The sequence below is a fragment of the Schistocerca nitens genome, chromosome 9 (genome assembly GCF_023898315.1).
Source record: "Schistocerca nitens isolate TAMUIC-IGC-003100 chromosome 9, iqSchNite1.1, whole genome shotgun sequence".
Lineage (NCBI taxonomy): Eukaryota > Metazoa > Arthropoda > Insecta > Orthoptera > Acrididae > Schistocerca > Schistocerca nitens.
Window position 1 is genome coordinate 500,978,620 of NC_064622.1, and position 16,022 is coordinate 500,994,641.

Here is a 16,022-nt window from a genome sequence, read left to right on the forward strand (position 1 = left end):
AAAATACATGTTTAAATCCAGAGGTATGCATGAAACATCATCCAAAATTGTGCTAAATGCATTCTCTGAAAACTATTTCACACAATTAGTTCATGACCCCACTTGAAGAGTAAACAATTTTGAAAACACAGTTGACCTAGTACCAACAAATAATACTAACCTAATAATGAGCATCAAAACAGATACAGGGATTAGTGAACACAGGGTTGTCATACTGAGATTGAACGTCCTAATTCCCAAATCCACAAAAAAAGGCAAATAAAAGATCCCTGGATCCTTTCCTGAGAGGCAATTTCCACTCCTTCCAAATTAACAATGTAAGTGTAGACTAGATTTGGCTTGATTTCAAAGGAACAGTATCAACAGCAAATGAGAGATTTATACCAAATAAATTAACAAATGACAGAGCTGATCCCCCATGGTACACAAAACAGGTAAGAACTCTGTAACAGAAACAATGAAAAAAGATGACAAATTCATATGATTGCAAAAGCCCCAAAATTGGCAGTCTTTTACAGATGCTCAAAGTTTAGTGCAGACTTGATTCTGAGATGCTTATAATAGTTTCCACAATGAAACTTTGTCCTAAAACCTGTTGGAAAATCTAATGACATTCTGGTCATATGTGAAGTATGCTAGTGGCAAAATACAATCAATGCCTTCCCTGCATGATAGCAATGGAAATACTATCAATGACAGTACTGCTAAAGCAGACTTACTAAATACAGCATTCCAAGATTCCTTCACCAAAGATGACGAAATAAATGTTTCAGAATTCAAAACAAGAACAGCTGTCAGCATGAGTAACTTAGAAGAAGATATACTCGGAGTAGTGAAGTGACTTAAATCACTTAATAAAAGCAAGTCTTACAGTCCAAACTGTATATCAGTTATGGTCCTTTAAGAGTATAGTGATGTAATAGCTACGTACTTAATAATCATTAGAGCAGCTCACTTGATGAAAGATCAGTACCCAAAGACTGGAAAGTTGGACAGGTCACACTAGCATTCCAGAATGGCAATATCAGTAATCCACTAACTTATAGGCCTATATCATTAGCATCAATATGCAGCAGAATTTTGGAACATATATATAGTGTTTGAACGGCATGAATTACCTTGAAGAGAGTGGTCTATCAACACATGTCAGCATCGTTCTTGTGAAACACAACTCTTTGCACATACACAGTTTGAGTACTATCAATGGAGGACCTCAAACTGATTCCATATTCCTAGATTTCCAGAAGGCTTTTGACACTGTACCTCACAAGCAGCTTGTAATCAGATTGTGTTCTTATGGAATATCATCTCATTTATGTGACTGAATTCAAAATTTCCTGTCGGAGAGGTCACAGTTCGTAGTAACTGACACAAAGTAGAACAGAAATACAGAAGTGATTTCTGTTCTTCCCCAAGGTAGTGTTATAAGCCTCCATTGTTCCTTATCTATACAAGTGATTTAAGAGACAATGTGAACAGGGTAAGTGTAGAAGGCAGTCATTTGTCATCTAAAACCATCAGAAGATTAAAACCAATTGCAAAACGATTTAGATAAGCTATCTGTATGGTGCAAAAATTGGAAATTGACCCTAAATATTGAAAAGTGTGAGGTCATCCACTTCTGGTACACGATAAATCAATCAAATCTAAAGGCCATAAATTCAACTATATACCTTTGAATTACAATTATGAACAACTTGAAATTGGAAAGAACACACAGAAAATGTTGTGGGGAAGGTGAACTAAAGACTGTGTTTTATTGGCAGCACACTTAGAAGATGCAACAGATCTACTAAAGAAACAGCCTACACTATGCTTGCATGTCCTCTTTTGAAGTACTGCTGTGCTACATGGAATTATATATAATAGCTCTACTGGCAAAAATTCAGTATACGTAGGTACCTGTGCTGGGCCTCTGCTTATAGCTAGCCTGGTTGTCACAACTTGTCAACAATATAGGAATAAGCTGAGTGAGATATATTTATTTAAAATGCACCTACGTCAACCAATCTTTTGCTTGTCTGTCTAGATTCCTACAGCTACAGATCTGTTTGGCCACCTTCCATCCATTTATCATTAGCAACGAGGACATGACATTTGGCTCCTCAGAATATAACGGTTGCTGGCTAGTATCACGCATGCACACACAATCGTGTTACAACATAAGAAGTTCAGTAGTTGTTACAATCTTCCTCTTTCTTAAATGTTTCTGCACTGTTTCTCTTTAACTATTTTAGAATTTTTGTTTCTATAGTATATAAATGTGGACATCTATAAAAAGATCTAACTGATAGTATATAAAAGCTTATTTTAACATTAATACATCAAGCACCCTGATGCCAACTGGATTGAAATGCCATGCCACTCATTCAATACAGGTTCATCCATATATATAGTTCAATGACTGGAACTTAGAATCCCTAATGAAACGCACAATAAGTGCGATCTAACAGATAAGGCTTGAAATTGGAAAGAACACACAGAAAATGTTGTGGGGAAGGTGAACTAAAGACTGTGTTAAAAATGTGGAGACATGGTTCAAGCGTAACTCCCTGATTAGATTCTCTAAATACAATATAATCCAAGAAGGGTGGCACTGCCCCATTCATCCATGAAACTGCAGCAATCCAGTAATTATTGGCTCTACAAATTCAATAACTAAAACTCCAGTGCACATCAACACACACAAAATTACCTGGTGCGTCATTGACAGTCATATAACTTTACTGCCCACCAAGATCAGTCAAATCAAATGATGTATGGCAGGACATTTTTGCACAGTACTAGCAAACCTTATGCTCATGCTAAACCTTGGGGCTCCCAGCAACAGATCAAGCTCATGCAACATTCACTAATTAGAGGTCTGAAACATTGTATAGCTTGAATGAGATTTTCACTCTGCTGCAGAGTGTGCACTGATGTGAAACTTCCTGGCAGATTAAAACTGTGTGCCAGACCGAGATTTGAACTTGGGACCTGAAGAGCTTCTGTGAAGTTTAGAAGGTACGAGATGAGGTACCGGCATAATTCAAGCTGTGAGGACGGGTCGTGAGTCGTGCTTGGGTAACTCAGTCAGTAGAGCACTTGCCCCCAAAACGCAAAGGTCCCAAGTTCGAGTCTCGGTCCAGCACACAGTTTTAATCTGCCAGGAAGTTTCATTGTATAGTTTAATTGGCTTTCACCCATTATGGTACCTTCACCCATTATGCTACCTTCATCCATTATGGTACCTTCACCCTAGGGAACAAGCTCAGTGCTGATATATCCATCTATTCTCCATGTTTTACTCTGATCGTGAGACCTGAAAATCTTGAAAGACACTAAGGGATCAGATCATTATCATATTATGACCACTTGACAATAAACTTGCCTTCTCTTCTCCAGATAGCAGAACCAGATAAATGGAACTGGTATAAAGCTGACTGGGAAAGTTATTTGACGCAAGTAAAAGATGAGATGAACAATTTCCCTCCTAAACTGGATTTATGGCAAATGACTAGTTCATGGAAATATTGGAAACAGTAGTTTCTGCAATGATTCCATGGAAAATTGTTTACCACGACCTACAGTATTGTGTAATTCAGAATGCTCTCTTGCTATTGTTTTAATGAGATCTGCCTTACAAATGCAGAACAGCACACCACACCAGAAGTGTATCTACAATACAAGTAAGATGATGCCAATATCAAGCAATTCTTGAAAACAATGCAAAGTGATTCTTGGGTGTCTTTCTGTGCACAGTGACAAGCTGTGCTAACATGAGAAGAACTTAAGAGATTCAGAAACATAAGATATTTTCACAAAATGGGAGATACAGTCACGGTTTGGATAGGAGACTTTTGGACAAAATCGTCCCATCTTCTTTTAATCTACATCTACATCCACCTCTACATGCCTATTACACAAATCACATTTAAGAGCCAGGCATAGAGTTCATCAAACCACCTTCACAATAATTCTCTGTTATTCCACTCTCAAACAGTGCATAGAAAAAATGAACACCTATATCTTTCCATGTGAACTCTGATTTCCCTTATTTTATTATGATTACCACTTCTCTAAACTTTGGAGGACGTTTTAAAATGGGCACAATCCTTCTAAGTTTCCCAGTCCATGGGCCATCAATTAGAATTCTGAGGCGAAATGGTGGCCATTGGATCAAACGTATCTTCAGCAGGGACACTGTCACCTTCAGTCCACAGCTCACCTCTTAGTGGTGTATAACAAAGAACACATTAGACTCAAAGAACAACTCGCTATCATGGCAACATACGAAAATGTTGAACACCACCTCACCTTCCTTGTGGTTCACAACATAGGTATGAAGACCCTATTCAGCCTTGAAGAAGAAGAAGAAGACCAGACCAGGCTGCGGTAGCAGGGCTGCCCCTGCCGATGCAGTTCCCTTCGAGTTCCCTATGTGATCAGAGAGTTGCCTGTGCTACCAGCATCGAACCCAGAAAGACTCTGACTGCACTACCGGGTGGGGTCTTCAGGCTGTACGCTCCTGTTCATGCTGACGGGGAGCTGGTAAAACCAGAGGTGCCGTATGACACTTCTGAAGACAATGGCCTGGTTCAGAGCAGTCACTCTACATCTACTGTTGTGAAGCATCGGCACAAGGAGCAGACACTGTGACTGAGTGATAGTGCACAGTGGCTGCACAAGTGCCCCCCCCCCCCACCCCCACCCCCAGCGCCACCTGTGACATGCCATCTACATATGCAATCACTGACTGCTGTCATTCATTATACTATTTGCCATGATAGCTAGAATTGTACCATACCTGTTTTTCTACCTGGCTACACCATACATTGTATCAATTGTGAACTATTGTCCTGTTTGATCATTAAGTATACTTGTTCTGGTGGTGTTGTCTCATGTTTCGTTTACTTTAAACACAGGTCTCTCGACCAAACATTTGTTGCAGCCACTGTATCAGATTCTAAAAATAAAGACAATGATTTTGTTGTCATTTAAGAATCTGTTTTGTTATTAGACAGTATTTGTATGTTGTGAGTTACATTTTCAATCCTAGATTCCCAGATTTTGTTCACACTTTCCATGCTCCACACTAAAAGTTATCATGTCTTCATTAAGTTCTTTAGTTCCTTGATTTCTCAAATTACTTTCTTTCCACATTTTTTCAAGTCTCATTTCTTTAACACATTGACTGTGACAAAGTCGTCAACAGCCACAGCAGAGTAGTGCACCGGATGCTGTGTGCTCGCTGGTGGCCACAGCAGCCTGACTCTATAGCCTGGCCTGGTCTGGGCTCGTGGTGACACATCCGTCACTGTGCGTGCAGCAGTCAGTGTGTTAAATCAGGGCAGAATGTAATCCTCTTGCAGTTTCTACACTCATCAATCACCACAATTTTCCACCCCATTGTACTTCACATAGTGCCTGACTAACAGGTATACCCTATAGCTAAGGTGCCTGATAGGAGAAGCACAGTGTGGCTAAGGAAGAGGCTGAGACTGGTAGAGGGAGGGATAGCGTTCAGGGTAAGGCTGCAGGAGAAGCAGAGGAGGGGGGGAAAAAGAATAGTGGGTGCTGAATAGAAGGCTGTGTAATGATGAAGTGGGAGCAGAGAAGAGGATAGGTAAATGAAAGACAGGGACTAGTGAAGGCTGAGCCCAAGGGAGTTATGGGAATATAGGATTATTGCAGGAAGAGTTCTCATATGCGCAGTTCAAGAAAGCTGGTGTTGATAGAAAGGATCCAGATGGAAAAGGCTGTGAAGCAGTCATTGAAATGAAACATATTGTGTTGGGCAGCGTGTTCAGCAACTGAGTGGTCTGGCTGTCTCTTGGCCATAATTTGTCAATGGCCATTCATTTGGATAGACATTGTGTTGGTTATCATGCCCACATAAAAAGCAACATCGTGGTTGCAGCTTGGTTTGCAGATCACATGACTGCTTTCACAGATAGCCCTGCCTTGATGGAGTAGGAGATGTCAGTGACTGGAATAGGTGGCAGTGGGAGGAAGTATGGGACAGGTACTGCATCTACATCTATTGCGAGGATATGAGACGTGGGGTTGGGAGTGTGAATGGAGTAGCGTACATTTGTTGAGTGGCAGAACACCGTTGTGGGATGGGTGGGTAGGATATTCCACATTTCAGGACATTGTAAGAGGTAATCGAAACTCTGGTGGAGAATGTGATTCAGTTGTTCCAGTCCTGGGTGGTACTGAGTCATGATGGAAATGCACCTTCGCAGCTGGAATATAGATACGTGGGAGCAATAGGTGACTGGAGGGACAAGGCACTGGAGATTTGCTTGTGTACAAAGTTTTGAGGATAACTTCAGTCCGTGAATGCCTCAGTGAGGGAGGCCCTTGGTATATGTGAAGAGGGAGTGTTCATCACTACAGATGTGGTGGCCACAGGTGGCTGGGCTGTATGTAAGGGACTCCTTGGTATGGAATGGGTAGCAGCAGGAAAAAATGGAGGTATAATAAGTGGTTGGTAGGTTTGATATGGACAAAGGTCAGAGGTACTGATGTAGCCACCCTTGAGGTCGAAGTCAACATCAAGGAAGCGGGCGTATTGGGTTGAGGAGGACTAAGTAAAGCAAATGGGGGCGAAGGTGTGAGGTTCTGGAGGAATATGGACAGTGTGTCCTCACCATCACCCTCAGTCCAGATTATGAAGACATCATGAATGAATTTGAACCTGGTCACAGGTTTGGGATTCTGGGTGTTTAGGAAAGGTACCTCTAAATGGCACATGAATAGGTTGGCATAGGATGGTGCCATGCAGGAACCCATTGCTGTACCACAGATTTGTTTGTAGGTGATGTCTTCAGAGGCGAAGTAATTGTGGCCAAGGATATAGCTGGTCATCATGACAAGGAAGGAAGCTGTAGATTTGGAGTCAGTCAGGCATTGGGAAAGATAGTATTAAATAGTGGAAAGCCCATGAGCATGAGAGGTATTAGTGTAGATAGAGTGCCATTAATAGTGAGGAGCAGGGCACTGTGCAGTAAAGGAACAGGAACTGTGGAGGAACTTGTTGGTGTCATTTTTCTTACTCTGTTGTAAGTCCATTTTTGTCGTCTTCAGAAAGTTTAACTTGTATGATAACTAAAAAGGAAAAATACAATAGATTATATTTTACTTTGTTGTTTATCATACAAGTTAAACTTTCTGAAGATGACAAAAATGATTACAAACAAATTAATGTTTATAGAATGTATGAGTAAATAAGCCATCGTTCCTCTGAAGACAGAACTGTACTAAAGCATACCAGCACAAAAATAGGAAAAGAAACTAGGTAAACATCTTTCCTGGATATCTTTTATAAAGGAAAGATGAATGGATGCAAATAAAGAAGACATACATTTTGAAAATCCAGTGATAAGGGAAATCGGTATTCGATTCATCATCTTATAATTTACAACATCCAATTTTTCAACGCTTCTGAGTCATTTGTTACAACAATCTGGGATAACTATGATTCTGCTACTTATGGATCATTTGTTAAATGGATCTGGGATGCCTGAATTTTTCCTAATCTTCATGCAGTAAGTTTGCTGTCAACAAAATACTATTTAATAACAAAACAGATTCTTAAATGGCAACAAAATCATTGTCTTTATTTTTAGAATCTGATAGAGCGGCTGCAACAAATGCTTGGTCGAGAGACCTGTGTTTAAAGTAAATGAACACACATTTAATACACCATAGAAACATATTGTCAGAGATACCAGTTGCTTTATGTTGTAGGTAAACATTACCTGAAATTTGACAGTCCACATATTTTATATTCATTCTATAGAATAACAATAGTTGGCTGAGTGTGCCTATATGGAAATGCTTCAGGACACAGTAAAGCTTTTATTGTCACAAACAGTACACCTCTAACTAACAAATTCTCCTAAGCTCCAGTGGATAATTGTTAACTGAAAGTACACATGAAGCTGAGAAGCAACAGATTGCATTTGGCTGTAAGACACAGTAATTTAGAGATTGTTTGCATGCTTTTACACAACATAAAAGCAAATCTATTTCAGTTCAACAGATTGTACTTTTCTGTCATTGCTTGGCTAAAATAAAGTAGTCGGAAGAATGATGTCAACATTCAGTAGGTGAAAGAAAATTGGTCTATTAGTACAGAAGACATGTACTTATGAGGACAGTGAATTGTATAAATCTTTGCCTTAATTGATCATTATAGCTTACCCATTTATTCCACATGAGAAATATATTTGAGGGGATTTATTACACCTAATTTTACTGAAATTTTAACACAATCAGAAGTAAAATCTCTGTAGTAAATTTCACTGCTGGTGTGTTGCTTTCAGTGACAGGCTGATTACAGCATTTTTTCGAATATGCAGGGAGAACCAGGAATGTTGTGACAGACTTCAAGGGGTTGTAGAGGGGTGTTTTGAGGAACAAATCAAGATAGGAATGTGTGTCCAGAAATGTCATCCAATGGTGCTACAGAGTATCAAAGCTGTAGGGACCAGTGCCTGCCACTAGGCCATTCCTTGAGCAGCAAACGTGACTTTGTACACAAACAGACTATAGACAGAACGTCTTGCAATGTTTAGTGGTCAGGACTCATTGCGACGATTCCAAGTGGAGAAGATGGAGCTAACTGGTGTATAGAAATGCCTTGTTGCGATGCTCTGTTGCCTTGATAGATGACGGTTTTGGATATGGGCTTCCATTTGCGTTTATTTGTCTCCTGTAACCCTCTAAAATCTCCAATGTTTTTTTATGTACAAGAGGAAAAAAAACTTGAGATGGAAATCCGTGTCTGAAACCATTATTATTAGAGAGCACTGGGTGCACCCGACTGCAAATTAACCAATGACCTGTGCTCTCAGGCCTTTTTTTTAAGTGGATGCTTCACCAACGTAGCACACTTCCAATGAGCTGTTCAGTGTGTTGAGACCTAAGGCCTATGACTTTACTTTGCTTTTTGTATTTGTGGAGGTTTTCTTTTCATTATTTCTCCAGTAACATTACACTATCCTATATTCATCATGCTGAGTCTCTGAAATATGTTTTGATTTGAAGTGTTACTTAATATGTAATATTTTACTTCCTTTCATTAACGTTAAGGACATTGTCCAGACACTCCATATTTTTTTTTTTTTTTTTTTTTTTTTTTTTTTGTTGAATTTTACTGGAAAGATGTTGACTTATACCAGTCACAATAAGCAGCCATAAATTTCTACTTATTTCCTTTAAATAAAAATAGGTAATACTCTGTCATTCATCTGTTTAGGAAATGTCCTGCCTCAAAATTGTCTTATCATCATTTTGGAAATGCCTGCACACAAGAGTAAAGATGGAGGAGTCATAGGGTGCTGTGTCAGGTTGATCCAGAGCATGTACTAATGTGTCCTGTGTACAGTGAGTTGAGAAATACTGCCATGGACATCTTCCTGTCTTACAATTTTTTATAGTATGCTCCTTTGATGGTTTGCCCCCTTACAAGCATAATGTGGTAGTGTCACATCGTTGCAGTCCCAAAAAAACACTCCACATGACCTCTTCTGACAGCAGTTAGATCTTCACCTTTAATGAAGGTGGTGAATTTTCATGTTTCCACTGCTTGCTTTGCATCTTTTTCTCATGGTCATAACTATATATCTGTCACTTGTCTGTGATAACTGGACAGATATTGTTAAGACAGTTTGATAGCTGGTGGTGGAGACACGTTTATAGTCATTTATACTGTACAGATTTAAAATGTGAAATATTTTGGGTAAAGATAAGTGTTAAAGCAAGATCAAACATGCTCATCAGATGCTTTTACAGACCCTGCCTCAGGAACAGTAGTTGTGGAACATTTGAGGGGAGTGTTGGAGAATGTTTTGTGTCCATTTACTGGTCGCTTTATAATATTAAGTGGCCATTTCAACTTAACAGTTAGTGTCTGATGAAGGTAATAACGAAAGGGATTCTTGTGAAATTCTTCTAAATGCCTTACCTGAAAATTATCTTCAGCAACCAAGCAGAGAACCAACCCTTAGAAATAACATATTAAATCTGGTCAACAAAAGGCTTGTACTTTTTGATTCAGTTAGCACAGAACACAGGATCAATGATTATGAGGCAATTACAGCTTCACTAAATAATACTGTAATTAGGAATTTAGAGAAAGGTAGGAAGTTATTTCTGCATGGCTATTGTGAAAGAAATAGATTACAGATTATCATGAGTGGTCCATATGAAAATAAAATTTCATTTCCAGTGCTGAGAATGTTGAGCATCAATGGAAAAAGCTCAAGATTGTTGTACAATACATTTTAGACAGGAATGCACTGAGAAACATTGTGAGGGATGGAAAAGACCCTCCATGATTTAACAGCTCTGTTAGAAAGCTACTACAAAAGTAAAGAGAGTTTCATGAAATTTTAAACAAAGTTAAAAAGCCTCATAGCAAACAAAAACTGAATGAAGCCAAAGCTACTGTAAGAAGAGCCATTTATGAAGCATTTAGTGCATTCTATTTATCAACTTGACAGAAAGTACTAAGAAGTTTTGGTCTTACGTTAAATCAGTAAACAAATTGAAGCAGTCTGTCCAGACTCTCTGTGGCTGTAACAAAATTGAGATAGAGATGACACAGAGAAGACCAACATACTAAATCTCTTCTTACATAACTGATTCACTGAGGAATATCATACTGCAGTCCCTCCCTTAAGTCACCACATGAATGTCAGAATGACAGATACTGAGATAAGTGATCATAGGATAGAAAAGCAACTGAAATTGCGCAGTAAAGGACCACTGGATCTGGTAGGATAACAATACGACTTTATTTAGAGCAAGGAAAAGAACTTGCTGCTCTTGTAGCAGCAGTGAACTGTCAGTGGAAGGGGGAAGCATTCTTAGTGAGTGGAAGAAATTGCAGGTCATTCCAGTTTTGTAGATTGGTCATAAAACAGACACACAAGTATATATGACGTCAATCTGTTGTATAATTTTGGGATGTGTTTTGTGCATGCATATTATGACATTTCTGGGGTCAAAAAATCTGCTGTATGGGAATCAATGGGGGTTCTGAGAACAATGATCATGTGAAATCCAGCTCACTCTCTTTGTCAATGAGACACAGAAAGTAAATATACTGGTGCCCAGGTTGATGCATCCTTCCTTGGCTTCTGGAAAGTGTTCGATACTGTTGCACACCACTGCCTAATGAAATAAATACGAGCATACAGAATATCAAATCAGCTGCGTGATTTGATTAAATTTGTTTTTAGCAAACAGAACACAGCACCCTTTCTTAATGGAGAGAAATCTTCAGACATAAAAGAAACTCCATGCGTAGCCCAGGGGAGTGTTATAGGACTATACACTTCACAATATATACAAATCACTTAGTGGATAATGTTGGAAGCTTCACAAGTCTTTTTGTGCACTATGCTGTTGGATGCAACACTAGTAAATTGTTGAGAAATGCAGGAAGATGTGGAGAGGATTGACACTTGGTGCAGGGACTGATAATTGACCATCAATATAAAGAAATGTAATATGTTGCACATAAATAGGCAGAAAGACCCATTGTTGTATGGACAACAATCACTGGAAGCAGTCACATCCATAAAATATCTAGAAGTATGCATATGGAGCAATTTAAATGGGAACAAACACGTAACTAATTGCAGGTAAGGCAGATGCCAGACTTACATTCATTGGAAGAATCCTCAGGAAAAGTAGTCCTCCACACAGGAGGTAGCATACAAAACCATTGTTTGGCCTGGATATTGCTCATCAGTCTGGGATCTTTATTGAACAAGATTGGAAGCAGAAATAGAGCAGATCCAAAGAAAAGCAGCATGTTTTGTTACAGATTCATTTAGTAGGTGTAAAAGTGTCTCAGAGACGCACAGCCAACTTCAGTGCCAGTCACTGCAATAGAGGTGTTCTTCATCAAGATGTGATTTATTGTTAAAAGTCTGAGAGCACACATTCCTCGGCTAGTCAACCAAACTATTTCTTCTCATTGATATATCTTGCAAAATGACCACAAAGGTAAAATTAGAGAGATTCTAGCTCACATGGAGGCTTAGTAACAGTTTTTCTTCCTGTGAACCTTTGGTGACTGGAACAGGAAAGGTGAGAAATGATAGTGGGACATCAGGTACTTTTCACCACACACTGCAAAGTGGTTTGTGGAACATAGATGTAGATGTAAATGGAGATGTAAAAAGAAGTCACCTGGATTGGCCTGATACAGGTGTGACATTTGTGCTACCGGCTCAGTTCAGTGGGTGTGAGTAGTCTCGGTACCCTGCAGATGGCAACCTTTGTCACATTCAAAATATTGTACGAGGTGTTGAAAACTGATGACGAATTTGTACTCCTTAACTGTCACCTCGACTGCAATACTCTGGTCTTTGAAAACTGAGGCATCGACTTCTCTCGCAATTCCTGGTTTTTCATAGAAAGTCAGTCTTCCAATTCATTCTTTGTCATTCAGACTTGTTTCAGCACACTGAGAGTTTCTGTACCACCAAACCATGACTTTCAGCAAGTCAGCATGCTCCCATCCAAATTACCGCTTGATATTTCACCATTTTGCTCTGCCTGCTCTAGAGGCATACTGCAGTACTGTGACTTGGGAACTTTGTGTGTACCGGGGCTGCAACATATACCTGCAAACAAACAAAGAATTAATTTTGTAACTTTATTTGTTGAAGTGTCTATTAAAACTTTGTGACTGTCTTTCATATTCATTCCAAGTTTCTGTATCTCATTTTGCTAGAAATTGTCAGTAGCTACACTGCTGTGTTAGTTTGCAAAAACAGTTTCCCTTAAGAAAAGCATTTGAAAGCAGTGAGCTTGCTTGAATTGCAGCCTGATTACATGATTAATAAAAATTTGTGTAAATATTTTGTTTAGAATCATTTGGGTGCAATCCATACTGCATGTGACATATGGAATGAAGAATAGCACGTCTGTTGCATGCATGCATGGCTATTCCAATCTCCTGAGGAATTCACCCCACTTAGTGTCCCCACAATCAATCAACCAAAACTGGTACCACTCAAAAAATGCATTGCGCTTCACAGTGGAGATAGAAAAGCATTCCCACTGATGTTTGTAATTTAATCCTCAGTTACATAACTGGAGCTAAGATCTAGACTAGTGCATAATTTCTCTTACAAGGTAGTTCTCCAGAGAAATGAATATGTAGGTAACAATTTACAGTCTTGTATTTCACTTAATGTTATTGGTGATGGGGTAGTCAGTACTCAAGAAGCTCTTTACTAACCTTAACATTAAATTGTCATGGCTAATAGAAGACTTTTTGCCTTCTTCAATTTGATATTTTATTCCAACACTGCTAGAATGTACCTGATTGTGTTTGATTGTCTGCATGTTTTGTCCATAGCAAAGCCACTGGCGATGTCAAAACTGAAGTAGACTTCTAATGTTTCATAAATGTCATACATGCTTTATGGTTGTGACTCCTTTATGTGATGTAAATAACAGGTATGTAATTTAAAAGTGTGGGTTTCATTCTCAAAGTTCCATTATTATAACAGTTTTGCAGCATAAGATACAATTGTACCCAGAGAGCAACATCTGAAAAATGTATTATATCCTTTTTTAGTTTGAAAGTACAATAATTGCCTGTTATGGCAGTATTAATTCCTACAGTTTTCATCCTCAGTTAATAATATACAGGAGCTTCCTTACTTCTTTTTGGGACATATAATATGCTGTGTTTCCTGACTTCCAGAAGGCATTCAATGCAGTTCAAAACTGTCATTTAAATAATGAAAAATAAGCTTATTGAATACCAGACCATATTTGCAGTTGCTTCAGGACTGTATAGAAGCTGGAATTCAGTACATTATTCTCAATGAGACAAAATCGTCAGATGTAGAAGTAATTTTGGGTACCTCAACGGTATGTTACAGGGCTATTACAGTTTACAATTTATGTATAAATGATCTAGTGGGTAACACTGAAAGATCCATGAGGCTCTTTGCGAGTGATGCTGTTGCCTATAGGAAGGCTCCAATGCCAGAAGACTGCGGCAAATTTAAGGAAGACTGTGAAGTGTTCTCTAGCAGCTGATCCTGAATGTAAATAAATGTCATATGTTGCATAAAAAAAAACACTCCATCTTCAGGCCACGAATGGCCTACCGGGACCATCCGACTGCCTTGTCATCTTCAGTGGAGGATGCGGATAGGAGGGGCATGGGGTCAGCACACTGCTCTCCCGGTCGTAAGATGATATTCTTGACCGAAACTGCTACTATTCGGTCGAGTAGCTCCTCAATTGGCATCACGAGGCTGAGTGCACCCCGAAAAATGGCAACAGCGCATGGCGGCCCAGATGGTCACCCATCCAAGTGCTGACCACACCCGACAGTGCTTAACTTTGGTGATCTCACAGGAACCAATGTATCCACTGCGGCAAGGCCGTTGCCATATGTTGCATATAAACAAGTAAATGGATCTATTACTGTTTAATTATAGTATTGTCAATAATTTGGTGGAAACAGCAACATAAGTAAAAGTGACCTAAAGAGGTATGACAACATAAAACTAGATGAGGTGCAGAAGATTCAACAAAGCATCATGAATTTTGCCGCAACTTCATTGAATAAGTGTGATAGCATTACAGAGATCAACTTCAACTAGCACATTCAGCTAGAGAGGCATTGTCTGTCGCAGAGAGATTTAATGTCAAAATAAAAAGAAAAAAACTCAAGGTCATACAGAGAAGAGAACAGAGGAGGAGAGAAAAGACAATGCTAGCATGAGTACACTCAACCCCACACTGTGTGGTTGCTTGCTGAGTGCAATACAGACATCAATTTCACCCAGCTTCTTCTGCTGAAATTGTGATGCATTGTTAAGCAAATAAGTGATAGATCACCAAGTTTTAAAATACCATTCATTCATTGTGCTCCATACACCTTAAGCTCTCCCAAGTTTTAGGCCTTGAGAAGACGTATGTGTCACAGAAATATATCCATTGTTGGGAAAAAGTACTGATAATTCGTTTTTAGTTTCACTAGTGTGATATTCTACTTAGGCACAGAGAGGAAATGGAACAACAAGGAAGAAAGAGATTACAACAATATCCAGACTTTCAGCTGCTTACAGGCGTTGATTAATATCAACAGGAACAGTTGATATATATCTTCATACAAACAAGGAAGAAAAGTGAGAAAGACGGAAATGTGTACACTACCTTTTTACAACATTTGTTCTTTTTGCTTGAACTCTTCCTGTTGAATAGTTAGTCAGCTGGAAATAGGGAAGAGTCTCAGCTGTTGCTGGTTGTGCTTGCCAACACTTGTCACTATGTTGTTCTTTGAGTCAACTGATTGCATTGCAGTACACAATTTTAAAACTTCCATTGTAAACTTGCAAACCTCAGACAGACAATTAAAAAAACAGAACAACAAATGTTATGTATAAAAAAATTAATACATTGAGAGAAATTTTACAATAACAACTTTAAATAGAAATATTTTCTGACATACTTAAATCCTTATTTGGTAAGGCAATGGAACTTGTCAGTGCTGAAAATTTCAGTATGAGCAATTACTTAACATAGTAGATATGAGTAAAACATTTTTCTGCACAATTCATATTCCTTGTAAATAATGCCACCATTATTATGTAACACAACATTTTTTTCTTTCTCACTTGATTAAAAATATTAAATTAATATTTTTCCAGGAATCATGCTTTTTATAATAAACTTGTGGTATTGCAATACAGAAAAATTTAACCAAAAATGGTGAAATAGGTCTTTGGGAAATACACATGTGAAATGTTTCTGTTAGTTTTGAAAAACCAGTTTTGTAGATGTCCCACAGTCAGAAACAATGAACCCGGGAGGGATGTCCTCACAGTCCTGTCATCTTGGCATCATGCTGGATCTCCAGCCATGCATACGGAGGAACACCGAGCACGAGGGTAGCTGCCAGAATGTAGAGCTTCACTTGGACACACAATAGAGGGTGCAGCACGAAAGCCAGTGCGAGGCCGAGGCAGCGGAACATGTCCCAGCGGGCC

The 16,022-nt window shown here is 38.9% G+C and overlaps 1 pseudogene; it reads right to left on the reverse strand.

Annotated features, from left to right (window-relative positions):
• Positions 1 to 14,301: 14,301 nt before the first annotated feature.
• LOC126204622 (5S ribosomal RNA) lies at positions 14,302 to 14,419 on the reverse strand (annotated as a pseudogene).
• Positions 14,420 to 16,022: the final 1,603 nt, after the last annotated feature.